The 22,822-nt window shown below is 39.7% G+C and overlaps 1 protein-coding gene and 1 long non-coding RNA gene across 2 annotated transcripts in view; both read left to right on the top strand.

Moving 5' to 3' along the window:
• The window catches only part of cntnap2a (contactin associated protein 2a), a 1,233,088-nt gene that overhangs the window by 347,051 nt on the left and 863,215 nt on the right, over window positions 1–22,822 (top strand).
• Window positions 1,558–22,446, top strand: LOC117503268. Its single transcript, XR_004558540.1, has 3 exons — window positions 1,558–1,569; window positions 17,372–17,374; window positions 21,863–22,446. It is a non-coding gene; the product is annotated as an uncharacterized LOC117503268 (long non-coding RNA).

Genomic DNA, 22,822 nt, shown 5'->3' with positions numbered 1-22,822 from the left:
CTTTTTGAGGTTTATTATTTGCAAAGGAAGAAAAACAAACAGAAACAGGGATGATGATAAAACTTCTGCCACCCTCTGTTGGCTGGCTGAAGTACAAATCCAACATCTGACTGGTAGTGCATCCACTAGCATACAAATAATGAATGTTATGAGTTCAGTGGTATGAATATTTAATTTGGTGAAAGTTGGAGCATACCATTCAACGAGGCTCGTTGAATGTATGCTCCAACTTTCACCAAATTAAATATTTGTTCCGTTGAAAAAATGTAAAAAAAAATAATTTGTTTTATATAACACCTAAATAGAACTTTTTATTCATTTTATTGATATTGTACTTAAAATTGGAGAGTTGTTTATTGTCAGAGCAGGAATGGGAGGGGCGCAGGACCCAGTTCGCCAGCAGGCAGGTCACTCTGTTAAGCAGTGCGAGGACCTGAGTAGAACTTAGCGGTGTGTGTGTGTGTGTGTGTGTGTGTGTGTGTGTGTGTGTGTGTGTGTGTGTGTGTGTGTGTGTGTGTGTGTGTGTGTGTGTGTGTGTGTGTGTGTGTGTGTGTGTGTGTGAAAACTGTGTTCTTAAATCTGTGTTCTTAAATGTAAATTACGACAAGAACTTCTCTAGTTCTTCTTCTGACAGCGCTTCAACATCCGCTACGAGAAGCTAATGGAGGCGTGCAATGGTCCAAAATGGATTGGAGAAAAATGCATAGCTATAGTACCAAAAATGTACGCTGGTGATGTCACCCATACAATGTAACAAAAAATGAATGGTACATGACGTATGGTCCACCAGTCAAATGACAAGGATCTGTTGTGTGTCTAAATACAAACTAAAACATGCATGTTTCTGTTCATTTTGGCCTAAAGTTGACCTCAATCACACAACTGTGACCTTTCTGCTCCTGTCAGAGAAATACAGTTTGACAGCAAACCGTATAGACTTAATGGATTTCTTAGAATAGGACTTTTTTTCCACAGAGAACATTTCACACCGACGTTGTGTGACTGAGCTCGTTTCGCCAACAGTTTCTCTTACTGTAATTCCACGAGGCTGCTGCAGGTACAGTCTGAATGTAATCCGATGAAAGGTCATTAATTTTGGATGAGAGCAGCAGTAAGGCCCGTGTCGTTCTGGTGCAGGGGGATCGTGTTTGTGTTGAGCTGGTAAAATGACACGAGCACATTAATTATACTTCCAGAATGTTAACGTGGTTCGACCTCGCTGCCATCACTGGATCAAGAATGCAAAGAGAATTCATTTTTTATCGCTGTAATAATTAGGCTCGCTTGATGTTCTTTTAATTTCAGTAAGTGGGAATCGAGAAGATAAAGGTTTTGGCAGCCGGCCGAATAAGTAAGATGACAGAAGAATTGGACAGTTTGAGAGAAACGATGATCAGTTAGTCATTGTGTTCCTGTGGATGTGTCTTTGTGTGAGAATCTCTTGCTTTGTTCGACTTGGCGATGGGTTGTCTTTTGTCGTCTCCACTGTCATGTCACTTGTGTCATGCTGTTGAAGCTTCTGCTCTCACTGTGGTTGGCAGCGCCGAGCCATCGGCGTGATAAATCACCGTTAATACCACATGTTGTCCATTATTGGAAAACAGTGTGGGGCAGAGGAGACGCACGAGCGCCACACAGCCGAGGCAATGTCATGCAAAATACGACACATACACACAGAGAAGTTTGCAGAAAGTGTTGTGAAGCACAATCAGCATTCAGAAAGTTGTAAAACTCTTGGAGTATGAAGAGTTAGTTTTATGCCACCTGGAGCTGCTAAATTACACTCGGAGTTCATTAAATAAAGTATTGATGAGAGACACCAGCCCGCAGTCAATGTGTTACTCATGTAAATAGCATTGTCAATCCTTTCAAAGTTCACCAAGGATTATTATTTTTTATTATTTCTTTGGAGTGACATTGTAGTTCTGCGTACAGTAGTGTTCGAAATAATAGTAGTGCTATGTGACTAAAAAGATTAATCCAGGTTTTGAGTATATTTCTTATTGTTACATGGGAAACAAAGTACCAGTATATTCAGTAGATTCTCACAAATCCAACAAGACCAAGCATTCAAGATATACACACTCTTAAGGCTATGAAATTGGGCTATTAGTAAAAAAAAAAAAAAAAGTAGAAAAGGGGGTGTTCACAATAATAGTAGTGCCTGCTGTTGACGCTACAAACTCAAAACTATTATGTTCAAACTGCTTTTTTAGAAATCCTGTGAATCACTAAACTAGTATTTAGTTGTATAACCACAGTCTTTCATGATTTCTTCACATCTGCAAGGCATTAATTTTGTTCGTTTGGAACCAAGATTTTGCTGGTTTACTTGTGTGCTTGGGGTCATTGTCTTGTTGAAACACCCATTTCAAGGGCATGTCCTCTTCAGCATAAGGCAACATGACCTCTTCAAGTATTTTGACATATCCAAACTGATCCATGATACCTGGTATGCGATATATAGGCCCAACACCATAGTAGGAGAAACATGCCCATATCATGATGCTTGCACCACCATGCTTCACTGTCTTCACTGTGAACTGTGGCTTGAATTCAGAGTTTGGGGGTCGTCTCACAAACTGTCTGCGGCCCTTGGACCCAAAAAGAACAATTTTACTCTCATCAGTCCACAAAATATTCCTCCATTTCTCTTTAGGCCAGTTGATGTGTTCTTTGGCAAAATGTAACCTCTTCTGCACATGTCTTTTATTTAACAGAGGGACTTTGTGGGGGATTCTTGCAAATAAATTAGCTTCACACAGGCATCTTCTGTCACAGCACTTACAGGTAACTCCAGACTGTCTTTGATCATCCTGGAGCTGATCAATGGGTGAGCCTTTGCCATTCTGGTTATTCTTCTCTCCATTTTGATGGTTGTTTTCCATTTTCTTCCATGTGTCTTTTTTTCTTCTTCCCATTTTAAGGCATTGGAGATCATTGTAGATGAACAGCCTATAATTTTTTGCACCTGCATATAAGTTTTCCCCTCTCCAATCAACTTTATAATCAAACTACGCTGTTCTTCTGAACAATGTCTTGAACGTCCCATTTTCCTCAGGCTTTCAAACAGAAAAGCATGTTCAACAGGTGCTGGCTTCATCCTTAAATAGGGGACACCTGATTCACACCTGTTTGTTCCACAAAATTGATGAACTCACTGACTGAATGCCACACTACTATTATTGTGAACACCCCCTTTTCTACTTTTTTTACTAATAGCCCAGTTTCATAGCCTTAAGAGTGTGCATATCATGAATGCTTGGTCTTGTTGGATTTGTGAGAATTTACTGAATCTACTGGTACCTTGTTTCCCATGTAACAATAAGAAATATACTCAAAACCTGGATTAATCTTTTTAGTCACATAGCACTACTATTATTCTGAACACTACTGTATATACTGAAGAAGGTTAAAGACATATGCATGTTGTTTCATCCTCACCGATTTGAGCTGCAGCAGTATTTCAGGTGGACTTGTGTCTGATATAGGTGTGTTTTCAGTTCTAAGTGCATTGCAGTCCAAATCATTAGAAAAAAAAAATGCATACACACAAAATGGTTTCACACTATAAACAAACCAGGTTATGGTGCTGTTTGATCTGTACTGATGATAACCAGTGGTGGGCACAGTTCCGCTAATCTGCTAACCACTAATTATCAAAAATAATGTTTTAATTATTGGATTAGCTTTTCAGATAACTTAGAAAACCGTCATCGGACTAATTATCTTCTGATAAGTTTTGGTCAGATCATTTTTAGACCGCTAATGTATTTTTGCAGACGTGGTAAACAAAGCTGAGTAGTTACAAACATCTATGAAATCTAAAATCAGTTAAGTACCTATCTATTAAATGTTTTATAGTAGATGCGCAGTTCTATCCTCCGTAAACAGAGGAGGGCTGGTTCCAGAAGAAACCACTCTATCCTCTGCAGGAAAAAGAGAACTGGGCACGCGCGCACACACACACACACACACACACACACACACACACACACACACACACACACACACACACACACACACACACACACACACACACACACACACAGCTTATTTCTTTTGACACACAGCTTATTTCTTTTGACCCCATACTGATATACTGCTAATATTATCCAAGTCATCCAGAGGCATACATTTTTAACTTATGGTTAAAATTTTAACCAAGCTAACCAGTGGCTGAGGATGGAAGCTTTGTTTACATCCTGAAATCTGGTGCAAGTGTGACATCTAGTTGCAGAAAAATCATCATTGCATCTTTAATCATATAATTTAATTGATTCTGCTGAACTAATAGTATCATCATTATGTGATTAAATTTAATAAAAGTATTTTGAAGTTTCTCCAAACTCCTACATATGTCATACAGCACATTTGAAAATATGTTTGTGTTCATCTTGGAATCGTTAATCATACTATCATATTTTACTCCAGGAAACAAGAGGCGTCTTGTCACGTGCAGCTAATTGTACAAATATAAGAAAACAAAATATATGTGATGTAAATTTTTTTCAAGATTTTTTATTTCGTTGAAATAGTAGATATTGCATACATTCACTTGTAGACACTTTTACAGAGTTATTTTATCCCTTCAGCATTAAGTCTGCACTGTTCTGCAAACTGACTGAAACTGCAGGTTACATATGTATGTTTTTTGTTTGTTTGTTTGTTGTTTTTGTTTGTTGTTTTATTTCAATTGATCATGCAGAAATTCAAGAGATAAAAATGCTGCCTTTCAGTGTTCTTGGGGTCAGGGCAGGGAGGGGTATATTGGCTCTGGATCCCCATCAAAATATAATAGGTTCTTTATTTGCTCACAAATCCACCAAATTTCATGAGAAATGGTTTCATAGGTTTTTGAGTAATCCTGGCAACAAACGCACAAACAATTGATGCGGGCATAAACACAACCTCCTTGGCAGAAGTAATAAAACAGCGACACGGAGCACGAGGATACAGATGCTGTCTGAATGAGGCAAAAGAAGAATGAAACTCTAAGTGTGCCTCGTCTGCTCCAGAACATGCCTGAGGGTTTGGCTTTTGTGAAAAGGATTTTGTTAAACCGGTTATGGTGTTGGGGGGGGACTGGTAGACTTCATATGATGATCAACACATCTGAACACATGATAAGTGACACACGATAACTGTCCCAGTACGACCCCCTGACCCCAAAATCTGAAGTCAGCCTCATATTTACATCCCGACTTGAATTTTGTACTGAAGGATGTGAACTCCTTTTTTTTTTTTTAATCAAAGGGTGACAGATTGAAAGAGAGGCAGAGGATGTAAAGTTAGAGGGTAATATAAATAAAATAAGGTGTGTGTGTGTGTGTGTGTGTGTGTGTTCATGCACTATTTCCTGAGGGTTGGGTTTCGAGTGAGCAGATATGTGCATTAATTGTTGAGCCACAGGATAAAGAGACATTCTTAAGAGGAAGCTGAACAGCAGGTAGTTTGCATCAGACGGTCTCGTGGGCGCATTCCAAGCGTGCTGATGAATCCTGCAAAGCCGCATTTTATTGCCCCTCTGAACAACACAAACAACAAGATTCCCTGGTGTCATTACTGAGTATTTGTTTTCAAATAATAACGCCAATAATAATTTTATTTATACAGCACATTCAGCTTAGGAAATTTCAAATTGCTTAACATTATAAAACGTCAATAGACATGTAAAAATAATAAAAAATACAACAAAAAAACATAGCAGAATGAACATCAAGTATATACAGTAGTGTTCAGAATAATAGTAGTGCTATGTGACTAAAAAGATTAATCCAGGTTTTGAGTATATTTCTTATTGTTACATGGGAAACAAGGTACCAGTAGATTCAGTAGATTCTCACAAATCCAACAAGACCAAGCATTCATGATATGCACACTCTTAAGGCTATGAAATTGGGCTATTAGTAAAAAAAAAGTAGAAAAGGGGGTGTTCACAATAATAGTAGTGTGGCATTCAGTCAGTGAGTTTGTCAATTCTGTGGAACAAACAGGTGTGAATCAGTTGTCCCCTATTTAAGGATGAAGCAGCACCTGTTTCTCTTTGAAAGCCTGAGGGAAATGGGACGTTCAGAAGAACAGCGTAGTTTGATTAAAAAGTTGATTGGAGAGGGGAAAACTTATACGCAGGTGCAAAAAATTATAGGCTGTTCATCTACAATGATCTCCAATGCTTTAAAATGGGAAGAAAAAAAGAAAAAACAGAGACGCATGGAAGAAAATCAAAAACAACCATCAAAATGGATAGAAGAATAACCAGAATGGCAAAGGCTCACCCACTGATCAGCTCCAGGATGATCAAAGACAGTCTGGAGTTACCTGTAAGTGCTGTGACAGTTAGAAGACGCCTGTGTGAAGCTAATTTATTTGCAGTAATCCCCCACAAAGTCCCTCTGTTATATAAAAGACATGTGCAGAAGAGGTTACAATTTGTCAAAGAACACATCAACTGGCCTAAAGAGAAATGGAGGAATATTTTGTGGAGTGATGAGAGTAAAATTGTTCTTTTTCAGTCCAAGGGCCGCAGACAGTTTGTGAGACGACCCCCAAACTCTGAATTCAAGCCACAGTTCACAGTGAAGACAGTGAAGCATGGTGGTGCAAGCATCATGATATGGGCATGTTTCTCCTACTATGGTGTTGGGCCTATATATCGCATACCAGGTATCATGGATCAGTTTGGATATGTCAAAATACTTGAAGAGGTCATGTTGCCTTATGCTGAAGAGGACATGCCCTTGAAATGGGTGTTTCAACAAGACAATGACCCCAAGCACACTAGTAAACGTGCAAAATCTTGGTTCCAAACCAACTAAATGAATGCCTCGCAGATGTGAAGAAATCATGAAAAACTGTGGTTATACAACTAAATACTAGTTTAGTGATTCACAGGATTGCTAAAAAAAGCAGTTTGAACATAATAGTTTTGAGTTTGTAGCATCAACAGCAGATGCTACTATTATTGTGAACACCCCCTTTTCTACTTTTTTTTACTAACAGCCCAATTTCATAGCCTTAAGAGTGTGCATATCATGAATGCTTGGTCTTGTTGGATTTGTGAGAATCTACTGAATCTACTGGTACCTTGTTTCACATGTAACAATAAGATATATAGTCAAATCCTGGATTAATCTTTTTAGTCACATAGCACTACTATTATTCTGAACACTACTGTATACAGATAAATCAGCAACATTTGATTCAAATAAATTAAATCTGTGTTAACTAGAAATGGCATTAATCAGGTATGAATAAGGTTGACTTTAAAGATTCAAAATAATTTGACTTTCTCATATCCATCATCAGATTCTTCTACAAAGTAGAAACATGAGAAACAAAATCTGAGTCCTGCTAAGTTCTTATTACCCTGAGGAACACCATGTAAGCCTTATCCTGAGACTGCAGAGCAAGAGACGGTACATAAGGCTCCATATGTACAAGATGAGTGCGTAGGCAAGTGTACATTTCTGATTTGGATGAGGATATTGCAGCCTAGGCCGTTCTGGCCAAAAAAACCAACAAAAAAAAAACAAAAACAAATGCCATGATGATGTAATGTTTCCACATCCATATAAAGAAACATGACTATCATCCATAATTTACAACAGCTGTTGACATCTTAGTCTGAGGGAACAGTTTGGTGATACTTGACAGGTAATCGGTGACCATCTGCATGTCCTCCTTCACCACATCCTCAATCTATCTCTTTTAACTCCTCCTCCTCCTGCTCTCAACACTCCCTACAGAACACAATGTCATCTGCAAACATTATAGTCCATGGAGTCTCCTGTCTGATCACAGCCATCATCTTGTGCATCACAATGCAAACACAAAATTGCTCAGAGCTGATCCTTGATTTAATCCCACTTCCATCTTGGATGCATCTGTCATTCCAACTGCACACCTCACCATTTTCAAACAGTCATTATACATGTTCTGGACCACCCTCAGTAGGGTGACCAGATGTCCCACTTTATGCCACAAATTGTTATAAATACATATTTTTAAAACACACATTTCAAAACTTAACCCTGACTGCCAACAGCAACGCCATAACACATTTAAATTTGCAGTACTAAGTGAGACATCTGGTCAACCTAACACTCACATGCTTCAGTTCAATTTATATAGCACCAAATTACCAAAAAAAAAAATCACTACAAGTAGGGATGGGTACTGATAAGATTTTAACGATATCGATGCCATTATCAATTGTGCTTATCAATCTGATTCCTTATCAATACCTCCTGTGAATTTTCTGTGTACTAAAAGTAGGCTTTAGAGGTTTTTTATGTCAACAACATTTTATTGAGTCTTAAAGTAAATAAATCTGAAATTGGTCACTGGATCCTTGATCGCTGAACATAAATAAAAAATAATAAAATCTGTACATGGTCACTGGATCCTTGTTCTCTGGGCATAAATAGAAATCAACAAAACCTGTACTTGTTGTCAAAAGCATTTCCTTTCAGATACTAATGACACATATTTAACTCAGTAGCCTCTGAGCTGAGCTCTTCAGCTGGCTGTGCTGCACGTCAACATCAGCATAATTCATAAAGAGCAGAGCACGTCTCATTTTGGAAGAAAAACGTTTCTTTGTTGTCTGTGTTGCAACATTTGGAAAGCTGTGTCATTTGATTTAAAACAGTGATTCACTTTGGCGCTATTAATTCCGACCGGACTCTGACTCAGCAGAGACCGGCGCAGTGTTTGGAGCTGTGCGAACGGAATGGAGGATAATTTTCGTTTCTTCCCTGCAACAAGACAAGAGTCCCAGTTAGTGACTTTAATCCACACAAAAGTGACTCACGATTGACATCTTTAAATGGCTTTGAGAGGGGTTAATGAAAATTGTGGACTTGCCACTTCTGAAAAGCAGCGAACCAGAGAACCAATGAAGCAGTGGGTCAGAGGAGCGCTGCTTCATTGCTTCAAGCAGAGCCACTGCAGAAGCAATTAATTACAGACTGTTATGGTTAGGGATTCGGGTGGAGCCGAACTGTTTCAAGCTATGGACCCACATACAGGGAGCTGGACATGGAGAAGAGTTCAAAAGGAAAATAATATTTATTAACAATAACTAAGGAATGCTGCACTAGGGTTTCTGCAGTATGGAGAGTGGCCTGCATCCTGGTGGTGAAATTAGGGAGCTGCAGTTTCTTGAGCCAGGCTTGAAGAAATAAAGGCACAAAGGAGTGAGTGATCAGTGCCAGGTGGGATGCTGCTTCAGTAACCAGGAACTATGGTAGAAGACACACAGGGTGAGTTGAATGCACTCGTAACGTTGAACCACAAACAGTTAATAAAAGGGAATAATGCAGGATGTCTGAGTTCCTAGCATATGTTTCTTCACTGTTCAGCAATTGTTCGTAGTTCATAAGCAGCTGCCAAGGTCAGAGGTCAAGGGCTGTGGGTTGAAGCACAGCACCAATTAAGCAGGACTTGATACAGCTGGGCAGGGTTCTCAATTGTTTGATACCAGAATTCATGCAGTTCTTAGGCAGAGTTCTTAAAACAGTTCTTTATAATAGCACAGTCACAACAGGAACGTCGTGAGAATGGGATCACAGAGAAATGAGGGGAACTTAACTGGCATTTAGTCGACGAGCGCTCCACGGCGGGAACTGAGGAGTTCCCAAAGTGACGTTGCGGTGCACGTATTAGTACCAGGATCCAGGTCCTCTTGGAAACTGCACTGGGAGCTGTAAGCTGTATTGGGATCATCTGGAACAGTAGGAAAAGACAGCTTGCTCTAATGCAGGAATTAGAGGGAGAGACCAGCATTACCTCAGCTTAAGCTGCAGGGTGCTTTGGCGTCTGAGCGCACAGCTAGAAGATACGTTCATGGTCACAATGCAGCAGTCAGGTAAACTCCATCTGGAGTGTGGACGAGGCTTGGCGGCTGGCGAGGCAAACGGTTAAGTAAGGCAACAGACGTACACATGTACAGTAGTATCTGGCAGTTCATAAACAGTCTGGCTTTAAATAGTCACTCAGTAATCAGTCATAGTCTGAAGAACCAACCCTAACCACAAAGCACTCGATGAGGGTATAGTCTAACCTTACCAACCCCCCTCAGCAGGCACATACGCAACAGTGGTCAAGAAAAACTCCCTCGGGTGTTTTTTTTTTGTTTGTTTTTTTTAGGAAGAAACCTGAAGCAAACCAGATGAGAAGGGGTGACCCACTGCTTAGGCCATTCCAACAGTAACAGAGATCAAATGACAAAGTACAAACAAAAAAAATCACCACCATGCAAATCAAACTCTGGTATAGAGCTAATTCTAAAAAGTCCCAATTGTAGGTTATTAAATGCTATAAATCAGCAGCCATTTTGGCAGGTTGTCATACTTAAGTAAACAGCTGTGCCTTTGTCCGGGGGTCCAGCAGGCAGTGCCAAACTTTAGGTCCCAGCTGTGGCAACAGCACCTGAGATTTTAGAGAAAGAAAGCAGAATCAATTGGCTTACCTACCCCACTAAACATTAGATGTCTTATTGACATGCAGATCATGTCTATATTGTGTTTGTAGGGTCCATAGAACATCCATAAGATGTCTAATGTTTAGTTGGACTTATCTGCTACTCCGTTCCATTAATATTTATAAGCCTGTGTTAGCACAAGTCTGAAACATCCTTGTACTGAACAGCCCAAAGCTGAAACATCTGTGGTAGGAAATCCTAGGCTGAAACTTTTGCCCACTGAACAGGCATGAAATATTTTAATCCATCAACAACACAACCTTAAGATCAGAATTATTTATTCATCCTGGTACATAAGTAGTTCTGAGAGGAACCATGAGACAGATTTTTAATGTCGAGAGGTGGAGAAGGAGGAGAACCTGCCTTGAAGGTTCCATGGTGTCGTGGATGTTCCCAGACTTGACTGAACTAGTTAATGTCTTGAGGCATTTTACATTTTAAACCATCTTAAAACATCAACAAGACAATTAAACACAATGTAATTGATGGTATTGAAATTAGTTGAATGATGCAATAAATGCAGATCAATTCAACACAGTATTGCTAAATAGATTCTTTCATTGATTTGTTTATTTGATCATCATCCTCTCTGTTGTATATCTACGTTGCCTTCAGTATGAATGGTTTTCTTGCACTCGATCGTGTGTGTTTGTTGCTCATGAACAGTGAAAAGACTGTTGTGTTTTAATGCTCTTTAATTGCACCTTCACTCTTTTGTGCACATTATCTGGTGCTTTTTCTTCAGTTGTCTGAAGCTTTTAGAGAAGATTTTTATTTTTGTTCCAAATGTTGCCATCCTTCCGATGGCATTAAGTCCCTTCTGATCCCTTCATTTTGCTTTGTCTTAAATCTACAAAGAGGGTTACTGGGAGAACATTATTTATATTTTTTTTAATTCTGTCTCTGTGCCTTTTGTATTTCACACATTTGTTTTCTTCTCCTCCCTCTAAACATAATTTATCAAAATGTGTTTCACTTCTCTGTGCAGCTCATTGTTGTTTTAATCTGAACCCTGTAAATAGAAAGCTGACTTCCTGTTACAACTCCGCATTTCAACTATCAGTCAGTGCCAGAAATCAGACAGATCAGTCCGACTTTAATTAGCAAATGTGTGATTCATGATGCGAGTCGTGAGCCTCTGCCAATTGCCAGTCAATGTTTGATGTTTCACTTTATTGAATTCTGTCTCGGCTCATGTGTCAAGCGACATGAAAAACAAACAAACAAACAAACAAAACAATAGCATCATTGCTAACAATAATCACAGTTACTGCAAAAGCAATTTCTTTCACAAAAAACTAAAACATCAAATGTGGTCCATCATATGATTCATGACTGTCTGTACGTTTCTACTTCAATTACAGGGAGATTTTCCTTTACTTAAAGAGACGTACAACCAACAAAAGTCGCACAGTGAACGTAAAACTTAAAGATATACTGTAATAAAATTGGGATTTTCTGATTTGCACACTGAGACATAGGAAAAAGCATTAAACCATTATTCAGTCCCTGCTCACAAAAGGAATTCAGTGCACAATGATTAAATCATTTATCACTTTCACATCAATGTTCTCTTGCACCCGTGTCCTGATGCTTCTATATTTTACCATTTTGTTCTGATGGAGAAATGAACAAACATGAAAGTAACGGTCACTGTTAAGTAGCCACTGACTGGCCAATATTTGACCATCTCTATTTTACCATTTTCCAAGACAGTGGTTGTTATCCGTGATCCTGCAGACCTGCATGTTTCTTTCCTGCTCTGCCCACAGCTGATTACCTCAGCCCTCTGTCTCCTAGCTTGTGATGGACCGAACACACCTGACTGAGAATTTTTTTTTGCTGGTGCAGCAGGGAAAGATGGTAAATATGTGGCACAGTCCACTGAGGTCATTCATTGTCATTCATTCGTATCACCTGTCTGTAGTTTGCATCGTTAAATGTAATGATAATTGAAAAAACAAAAAACAAATTTGGACTCAGACGTGGATTGAAGATTAACATTATGTTCTCTTCCCAAGTCCAAGCAGCAAACCTTTATGGTAATTTTGACATCTCATTATATTGGACACAAGTCTGGAAGCATGCAATGGTGCTGCACTTTGCTTATGATGCCAGAGAACTGCCTTGGGTCCTGGATGGTAACCACCCTGGCACAGAATATATCTGCTGCAGTCAGGTGAAGTGTGGGCGTCCGCTTGTAACAAGTGTATCAAGTGTAAAAGTATTTCCATAAAAAGTTTGAAGTCAGTCTTTTGATGTTGAGGTGATTTAGTCAGGGATAGATTTAGTGACATTTGTGACGCGTCTACATGCATTTGATATGTGAAACGTCATTCCTTTTTGCTGCATTGACAGCAATGAAATGTCAAAGTGTTGCTATGAGAATGCCTTGTTGGCCTCAGGTTCAGCCTTTATCAGCATATAGTACTTGTTCAGTCTTATCTTAATGGCAGAAGCAAAAACAAGCTGCACAATGGGTGCAGATCCATTTGGGCTGTGTTTGAGGTCACACTGCTACTTAAGCTGTGGAAAATACTGGCACAAATCCAGGAACTGAGCACAAAGGGGTTGGATTCATTATTTTCATGAGGCACACTCATGTTGTCGCCTGAATGCAATACAATCCAAGGCCCTGTGGACTTGAGAAACAGATGCAATTAAAAGGAATTTTGGCAATTATCCCCAGCCTGTCAGTGGACAATAGTGGCCACCAAAGCTCCCTGAGGTGAAGGAGCAGCAAGATGAGGTTTTGTTGTACAGTGGTCCCTCGCAATAACGCAGTTCACCTTTCGCGGCCTCACAGTTTCACAGATTTTTTTTTTAGTCCAGTTTTGCATGCTTTTTTTTTTTTTTTACAGCGCATTGTGTCCTGCGTCAAGCAGGCTGGTTGCGGCACTGGTCGGCACGCGCATTGTGTTCTGCGTGTCTGTTTATAAGAATCTTCCCATGACTGTGTTCTTCACTCAGAAAAAGACACCTGCACTGAGGTGTCACTCAGTGTAAAAAAGACGCGACAGTGGAGTGGCGCCAGGACGAAGAGGCGCAGTCAGAGGAACTGTGAAATACTGATAAGTCACTATTAATAATTTCTTATGTGTCCAACCTCGTAGGTTGATTGTTAAAATTAAATTCGTTAGTTCTAAAAGCCATCATAATTATTTATAGGAAAACGTTCTATTTTTTTTCTACTAAGGTTTGAACTTTGAGTGTTTACACAAGAGAGAAAAGTGAGAAAATGCCTGTTTGAGAAAAGTGTATGAAGTGTGTAATGAGGGGTTTTACAGCCTTAAAACATCTATAATAATTGTAAAAAATAACGCTAACTACTTTGCGGATTTCGCCTATTGCAGGTTATTTTTAGAACGTAACTCCCACGATAAACGAGGGACCAGTGTATTGCATGATTGTTTACTTGTACTTTGTATTTTATCATTTATGCATATATTTCATGGTTTTGTGTGCGTACATGTGTGTGCGCATGTGCACTCACTTTGTAACCTCAGATCAGACACTGATGCCAAATGTAGACTTTGAACAGGCATCAGCCTGAGAATTTTCCCGGTGGTTGCAATTTTGTATACTATTTCATCTTATACTCATTAGTTATGCATGTGTTCATGTCCTGTGGTTGTCCAAATGCTTCAGACTGGGCTTCTGATTGGCCAAAGCTCTGGTGCAGGGTATAAATTCAGCACCAGGGAAGAGAGGACAGTTCCTGACACAACAAAATTCAACACAGCTTTTAGCCAAGAAAAAGACAGGCTCGGCTGTGTGCGTTTTTATCTGGGCGTCAGTACACCCACCAGTTCTTCTTGGTGTGAAAGCACCACAGAGAAAGAAGGTTGTTTGCTGTCCTTGTGCAGCCACACTGAACACTGTCACAGTGGAGAAGAGCATGAAGGTAGTGAGGAAGTACGACGTCATCATAATCAAGCGAGTCGAATCACACTCAAACTGGGAAAATCGTTCTGCTGAATGTAGCTCTTTGTGTGATGTTATCGGTCCATCAGAGCTCAAAATCCGCAAGAGACCCACGAATTAAGTGATATTTGACATTGGACAAATTATTTCAACTCCTTGCTAATCATTTAACTCAAACCGTCATAGTGAAACAACTCCTTTAGAATTATACCGTAGATACAGCTGCTCTCTTTTGCCCAGAGTTGCTAGAGTGGCTCAAGTATGGATCTGCATCTTGATTTGGCACAAGTCTTACAGTGGCTGCTCTTCCTCATCTTGAGCCTTGAACTTCTCAACATGAATAAATTTTGATGCCAAACTGCTCCAAACATGCCATTGAAATTTGTTGATCATTCAACTCTTTGTCTCCCAAAGGGACAGACAGTGAGGGGCGAACATAAGGATGAAAAAGCCTGCAGCCTCGGCACACTGAGGGTTCACAACTACTGTAGATGTTCCAACTGTCATATCAGAGTGAACCAGAACAAGAAGAAGAAAAACCTGGAACAGCCTTTGAAGATGGCAAAGATCACAAAAAAACTCAATAAAATAAAAGAATAATCATAATAATGAATCAAAATCACAGAGTTGGTCCCTCAAACAGCTAGACGTTGGGGGGGGAAATTGAGTCCAAAAGTCAACCACAGCCAAGAAGCCACAGACTGGAGGCTTCCCCGTCGCTTGGCAGAACAACTCATTCGCACAACTCCTTCTGGTTACACAACATAAATACAGAATGGGGCCAGAGACATCACAAAACAAAGTGACAAACAGGAAAAAAAAAAACAAAGCTCATAGAAGGAAAATGAGCTTTTACAAAATACAATGTGCACACGGAAAACTGCACAAGCGCCCCTGCAAACAGAGGTGTCCTGCTTCCAGCCAGCACTCACTCTGTGCCTGTGGAGAGTCAACTGTTTTATCCAGCTTCCTCTGTTACACTGACGCGACAAGAATAATGCAGAGAGAAACACAAAGCTGGAGAGAGCGAGGGAAAGGCGTGCAGAAAGTGCAACGACATAAAATGGGAAAGAAACAGGCCAGCAAGTGGAATTACAGTCAAAGCACAAAACACTAAGAGGAACAGCGTATGCACATACAGCTGACTCCTTGTTCTAAAACATCTTTCTCTTTCTGTGGTCTCAAACCAGAATTCACTCTGAGTTCTGTCATATTAGACTCCTGATGTTCAGCTCAGAGAAATAAGGAGGCAACAGCTGATCGTGGGCTGAAATAGTGTTTATTTGACAGAGAAGATGAGAAGTATCTCCCTCAGATCCAACCCGAAGCCATTATTAGCGCCCGGTCACACGGCGAATGTTTTGGATGTGCTCCAAGAAACTGGGCAGGATTTGATGTTTGAAGTGCAGACAGGTGACAAATTAAAGCAAAAACCTGAAGCGCTGTGAATCCCACCCAAAATGCATGAGGGGGGTCACTGAAGGGTGCAATGAGCCTTCATGGTCACCACATCCCAACACGTTTGAAGACCTCTGGCTGACTGAAGTGTTGGATCACATTGTCCACCATGATAAACAAAACGTCAAATGAGAGAGCATCTTTTGGAAAATTGGTGTTCTGCCCTTCCAGCAGAGTGTCCAAAGACTTTTGGAGTCAGTGCTGAGGTCCATTGGTACAGCGTACAGCCCAGCTCAAGTGTCATTGGTAGTTTCAAACCAATGCTGTTCTCACAGTTATGCCCCAAACCTCTTAAGCAACATCTGCACTAGTGCTCATCCATGGGCTGTGGCCTTCCCAGGATGGTAGCTGTGGCCATGTAGGGGTCAGTGAAGAATTACGCAGGGGTCAAAAAAAAAAAAAAAATGCTCCAATCATATTGAAAACTATACCATATTATTTGTCTGATCATAGCTATTCCATAAAGGTATAGCTTGGACAATCTGACTGAATGTTTTGGAGATGTGGGGTATAAACAGCAAAAATTTTGACAAAGGTCAATTTCAGTTTGCACAGGAGTCAAAAGTTAAAGTTGCTCCAAATTTAGTAAAAAGTGATGCAAATTATTTTTCAAGTTGACATGGTTTTAAAAAGGAATAGTTTATAGTTTCTGTTATGATTCGGTATGATGTTACATGGCAGGTATGAAAGCAAAAGCGGGTCCAACCCAGTACTAGCGCAGTGTACCTAATAAAGTGGCCAGTGAGTGTGTGTCATAGAATCCAATGGATGTCAGCCTTGTTTGACCTTTACTTTGGAGACCAAGCATTCAGCACGGTCAAAGCTACTCCATTTACACTCAACAAAAATATAAACGCAACACTTTTGGTTTTGCTCTCATTTTGTATGAGATGAACTCAAAGATCTAAAACTTTTTCCACATACACAATATCACCATTTCCCTCAAATATTGTTTACAAACCAGTCTAAATCTGTGATAGTGAGCACTTCTCCTTTGCTGAGATAATCCATCCCACCTCACAGGTGTGCCATATCAAGATGCTGATTAGACACCATGATTAGTGCACAGGTGTGCCTTAGACTGCCCACAATAAAAGGCCACTCTGAAAGGTGCAGTTTTATCACACAGCACAATGCCACAGATGTCGCAAGATTTGAGGGTGCGTGCAATTGGCATGCTGACAGCAGGAATGTCAACCAGAGCTGTTGCTCGTGTATTGAATGTTCATTTCTCTACCATAAGCCGTCTCCAAAGGCGTTTCAGAGAATTTCGCAGTACATCCAACCAGCCTCACAACTGCAGACCACGTGTAACCACACCAGCCCAGGACCTCCACATCCAGCATGTTCACCTCCAAGATCGTCTGAGACCAGCCACTCGGACAGCTGCTGAAACAATCGGTTTGCATAACCAAAGACTTTCTGCACAAACTGTCATAAACCATCTCAGGGAAGCCCCTCTGCATGCTCGTCGTCCTCATCGGGGTCTTGACCTGACTCCAGTTCGTCGTCGTAACCGACTTGAGTGTGCAAATGCTCACATTCGCTGGCATTTGGCACGTTGGAGAGGTGTTCTCTTCACGGATGAATCCCGGTTCACACTGTCCAGGGCAGATGGCAGACAGCGTGTGTGGCGTCGTGTGGGTGAGCGGTTTTCTGATGTCAATGTTGTGGATCGAGTGGCCCATGGTGGCGGTGGGGTTATGGTATGGGCAGGCGTCTGTTATGGATGAAGAACACAGGTGCATTTTATTGATGGCATTTTGAATGCACAGAGATACCGTGACGAGATCCTGAGGCCCATTGTTGTGCCATACATCCAAGAACATCACCTCATGTTGCAGCAGGATAATGCACGGCCCCATGTTGCAAGGATCTGTACACAATTCTTGGAAGCTGAAAATGTCCCAGTTCTTGCATGGCCGGCATACTCACCGGACATGTCACCCATTGAGCATGTTTGGGATGCTCTGGACCGGCGTATACGACAGCGTGAACCAGTTCCTGCCAATATACAGCAACTTCGCACAGCCATTGAAGAGGAGTGGACCAACATTCCACAGGCCACAATTGACAACCTGATCAACTCTATGCGAAGGAGATGTGTTGCACTGCATGAGGCAAATGCGGTCACACCAGATACTGACTGGTATCCCCCCCAATAAAACAAAACTGCACCTTTCAGAGTGGCCTTTTATTGTGGGCAGTCTAAGGCACACCTGTGCACTAATCATGGTGTCTAATCAGCATCTTGATATGGCACACCTGTGAGGTGGGATGGATTATCTCAGCAAAGGAGAAGTGCTCACTATCACAGATTTAGACTGGTTTGTGAACAATATTTGAGGGAAATGGTGATATTGTGTATGTGGAAAAAGTTTTAGATCTTTGAGTAGATAAAGAGCAACAGGAAGAGGATGGGAATGAGAGGAACAGTAGTAGCCACTAAACCAGTATATTTATATTGTGTATTTGTATTTACATTTATATTTGCAAACTGTTGTTCCTTTTTACTTTCACTTTTGATACTCTGTGTGCTTCTTACCCTCTGTGCTGCTATACAGTGCTGCTGGATCTTCAGTTTCCCTGAGGGAGTCTTCCCAAGGAATCAATAAAGTTCTATCAAATCTAATCTATTGTCAATATAGTTGTTTTTTAAAAGAACAAGACAGTGCATCTTTTGAAAACTTTGATTTATTATTTATAATTTTTGTTTTATTCATGCATGTAGTAGTAGATTTTGTTTACCTCAACCTCTCGTCTGCATTTTTATTGTAAGTACAGCTGTGACAACAAACCATTCTCTTCCACTTCTGCAAAAAAAAAAAAAAAAAAAAAATCCTGTTTCTCTCTGGGGCACAACATGTCGTAAAAACAGAGAGAGATGCCTCTGACGGTTCCGTGAGCAGGAGTGTGTGAACACGATAACATATTTGTATTTTATTCTGCAGCACAGGTACGTGTGAACTCGTGTGGGTGAACATGTGGATGATCATTCGCTTTGATGTATGATATTTATTTATTTATTTATTTTTTATTTTTTTTGGGTAACTCTGTATTTGTGCTGACGTCTCGGTGCATGTGTCTGTCTGAGCGCTCGTGCAGATGTGCGCTGCAATAATAGAAGCTGTCCTGGAGCGTGCAGTCTGGTGTTTGCAGCCGGAAAGCTGTCATAAACAATCTGCTCCAGCGTCAGTTAGGCAGCGAGCGTGGGAGAACTGGGCTCTCTGGAAGCTGCACGCAGCCCCTCGCTCTCTAAATAGACCGCCCTATCTGCCTGATGCCCCTCAAATCAAAACAAGCAACCATATCTCACTTGACAACGTGGCCGTTGCATGACAACCGGTTGCCAGGTGCTCAGACTCGCACTGACCTGGTCAGCTGACGTGGCCAACTTTGACATTTGCAGCATTTCCACAAATTACTTCCACTTTATTACATGATGTTGCTCAAATGGGTGTTCAAAATAAAAATTTCCTCTGAAGCCATAATAAATGAATAATGATTGATCTGTATCAATATTATTGTCATAATTTTTAAAAATAAAAATAATTACAAGTAAATTTCCCATAATGGAAAGGGATACAACTGTAAGTAGATTTTTTTTTTTTTTTTTTTGGCTGTTAGCTGATCTTATTTTCTCCAAAAGTGAACAGCAGTCAAGACCTTGGCGCACATTTGAGCAGCTTTTGTCACCATCTAGTGGACAACGTGAGCATTTTAGGGCTTCTGTACATTTCCTACTTGAAATCCAAAATTCTCTTAAAAAAGGCATTTATAAATGCTAGAAATGCCTGATTTTTTTTTTTTTTTTGTCAGGCAGAGCTTTAACCTCCCAGTATTAATGTGTAAACATTTCAATTGTGAGAGGTTTGCGGTTCTTGAGTTTCTGGACGTGGAAGGTTTTGCCATACGGATGGACAGAAGGACAGCAAATTACCTCGACAAGCACAACTTACAGTTGTGAAAAAATTTTAATTCAAAGTAGTAAAGGTGACACCGAATATATCACACTTACTTCTGATCTGACCTTGTTTTTGTTTTTGTTTTTTACCTTGGCATACAGAAGTGGATCCAGAAATTTTGATGCGGACAGTCTGCTCATTCATGAATGACAGCATAATACTGTCACTGAATTTACTACTTATTACTAAATACTAAATTACAAAATAAAATCAAGTTTGAAAAAGTAAAATATTCAGTTTTATTGTAAAGCATATCTTTTGTTCCTCTGTACAAGACAGTGACCCTGATCATTTCGAGCACTGAGGTCATGACCTGGGCTTCAGCTGGGGGCATTTTAAAGTATTTTGAGAGAACAAAAAATGTTTCACAACATCAACTGTTAGGAGAGAATCTACCAATAGCATAATCACCAGTAAATATTTGACACATTGACCAGGAATCTCCAAAAACACTTCTGCAACTACACATCTACAGTAGTATCAAGATCATAGATGTTTATTCTACGTCGTGAAAAAATTCACGCATGCGCACAAAGGTTCAAGGTTGGCTCATGCAAGCACACGTGATTCAAATCCATCAGGTTTTTGAAAAAAATAAGAAGGTCTGATACTTTTCTAACAGACCTCGTATGATGTCTTGTAAGCAACGATGGGCACAGCTAACCAAAAAGTTAGGTTCGATAACCGTTAATCCACTAACTGAGAGGTTAATGTTTATAAAGCTAAACCGATAAACCCTGAAAAAAAATTGCAGAAATTACAGCTAAAAGCTAAAGCGATAACTTTAAGTATTGACTCCAGTACACTTGCAGCTACTAATACTTCTGAATAAACTCGAAGGCAGTCACAAACAACAGCGGGCCAGCGCTTCTGTCTAAGATCAGCCTTCTCTCAGCAAAAGAAACCTGGTGACCAGAGAAAGGAAGAAAGTGGACAGAAAAAAAAGATAATTTATTTTCACAGTCATACAGTCCTGCAGATGTGTCACAAGGACTCATGCACAGCAAGGCAGTTTTGACTTATGGTTAAATTTTTAAACAAACAAATTCCGGACAAGTTATCAAAATTAACGTCACCTCTGTTGATTTTACAAAGTCAAAATATCAGCTTTATGTTTTAGTTTTAAAGTAATGCATGAATTCTGATAGTTTGACTTTAAACAGACTCATGTGCCAAAAGGCATTTTGGGAAAATTCATATGACCTGCTTTCATCACCCCCCCCCCCCCCCCCCCCCCCCCCCCCCCCCCCCCGTCAAAATGCTAAGAACATTGCCATCTATTGAAGTGTATATAGACCAACTGTAATTTGTGTGAGGTTTCAAATCCCACAAAATGTCGCATTGAGACTATCTGATCAGGCTCCAATTTAACCACTGCACATGAACAACAGCATTAACATCATCATCTCAACATAAAACTCTTTGTATATTGTGCCTAAAACTCTCATGAATATATGATCTGAGTTTATAGACATTGTTATTGTGTTTGTTTTCTGTAAACCTGCAAGAAGCTCAGATTGTCTCACCGTTATTTACAATGCACGGGGAATCTCTGTGAGCTGCGATCACTTCATGTTCATGTCATTCTAACTGGAGGAAACTGAAGTAGTTATTTGACATTGGCCAAATCATTTCAACCCCTTACTAATCATTTAACTCAAACCATCCAAGTGAAACAACACCTTTAGATTCACACCTGGAATTATACCATAGATACAGCTGCTCCCTTTTGCCCAGAGTTGCAATGTTGTTGCCAGAGTTGCTACATTTAGAGGAATTTATAAAAAAAAAAAAAAACACAATATAGTTAACAAAAGTCAATATGGTTTTAGAACGAATAGATCCACTTCATTGGCTAGAACTGACGCTATAGAAGGGATATCAAAAGCATTGGACAATAAAAAATATGCCATAGGAACTTTCATAGATCTCAAAAAAGCTTTTGACACAATCAATCATGAAATACTACTCAAAAAATTAGAATACAGGGTTTGGCTGGGAAATGGATTAAAATTTATTTAAGCAAAAGAGTTCAGTATGTTCAAATGGGTGTCTTCCTCTAGATGTCTTGACATTGCTTGTGACATCCCCCAGGGGTCAGTGTTGGGCCCCAAATTATTTAATATATATATATTAATGATGTTTTTAGTGTTTCTAAACTGGTAAAATGAAGATTGTTTGCAGATGACACCAACATATTCTACAGCAATGACAGTTTTGAACAACTCATAAATACAGTGAACAATGAACTAAGAAAAATTAAAAGATGGATGGAAAGTAACAAATTGTCTTTAAATTTAAATAAAACAAAAACAATGGTGTTTGGAAATTATAAATTAAACCAACATATAATGGTTGAGATAGATGGAGTCCAAATTGAAAATTGAAAACATTTTTAGGCTTAACAGACCATAAGTTAAGTTGGAAAGCACACATCAGACATATATCAACCAAAGTCTCCAAAAGCCTTGCAATAATTAATAAAGTTAAACATATTTTTGATCACAATGTACTACATATTTTGTATTGTTCTCTCATTCTTCCATACCTGACCTACTGTGTAGAAGTATGGGGCAATAATTATAAACAATCAATTAAATCACTATTCTTACTACAAAAAAGGGCCATACGAACTATTCACAAGGCTGGGTATCTTAAACATACAAATCCTCTTTTTCCTAAATCAAAAATCTTATAACTTTATGATCTTGTAAAATTATACAGTGTACAATTCATATTCAAAGCATTTCATCACTTAGTACCAATCAATATTCAAAATGTGTTTTCTCTTAAAGATCAGTTATACAGTTTAAGAGAATTTGGGAATTTAATAGTTCCAAAGGTGAGAACAACCAGGAGAAGGTTTTCTGTCTGTATGCGGTGTTAAGTTGTGGAACAGTCTGGGACTTGAACTAAAGCAATGTAAAGACATCTATCAGGGTAAATTTCTTTACAAACAAAATATCTGGTTACAATATACAGATAGTAT

Source organism: Thalassophryne amazonica, chromosome 1 (assembly GCF_902500255.1).
Source record: "Thalassophryne amazonica chromosome 1, fThaAma1.1, whole genome shotgun sequence".
In the NCBI taxonomy this organism is placed as follows: Eukaryota; Metazoa; Chordata; class Actinopteri; order Batrachoidiformes; family Batrachoididae; genus Thalassophryne; species Thalassophryne amazonica.
Note: the sequence above shows the minus strand (reverse complement) of the source record. Positions and strands in the feature narration are given on the sequence as shown.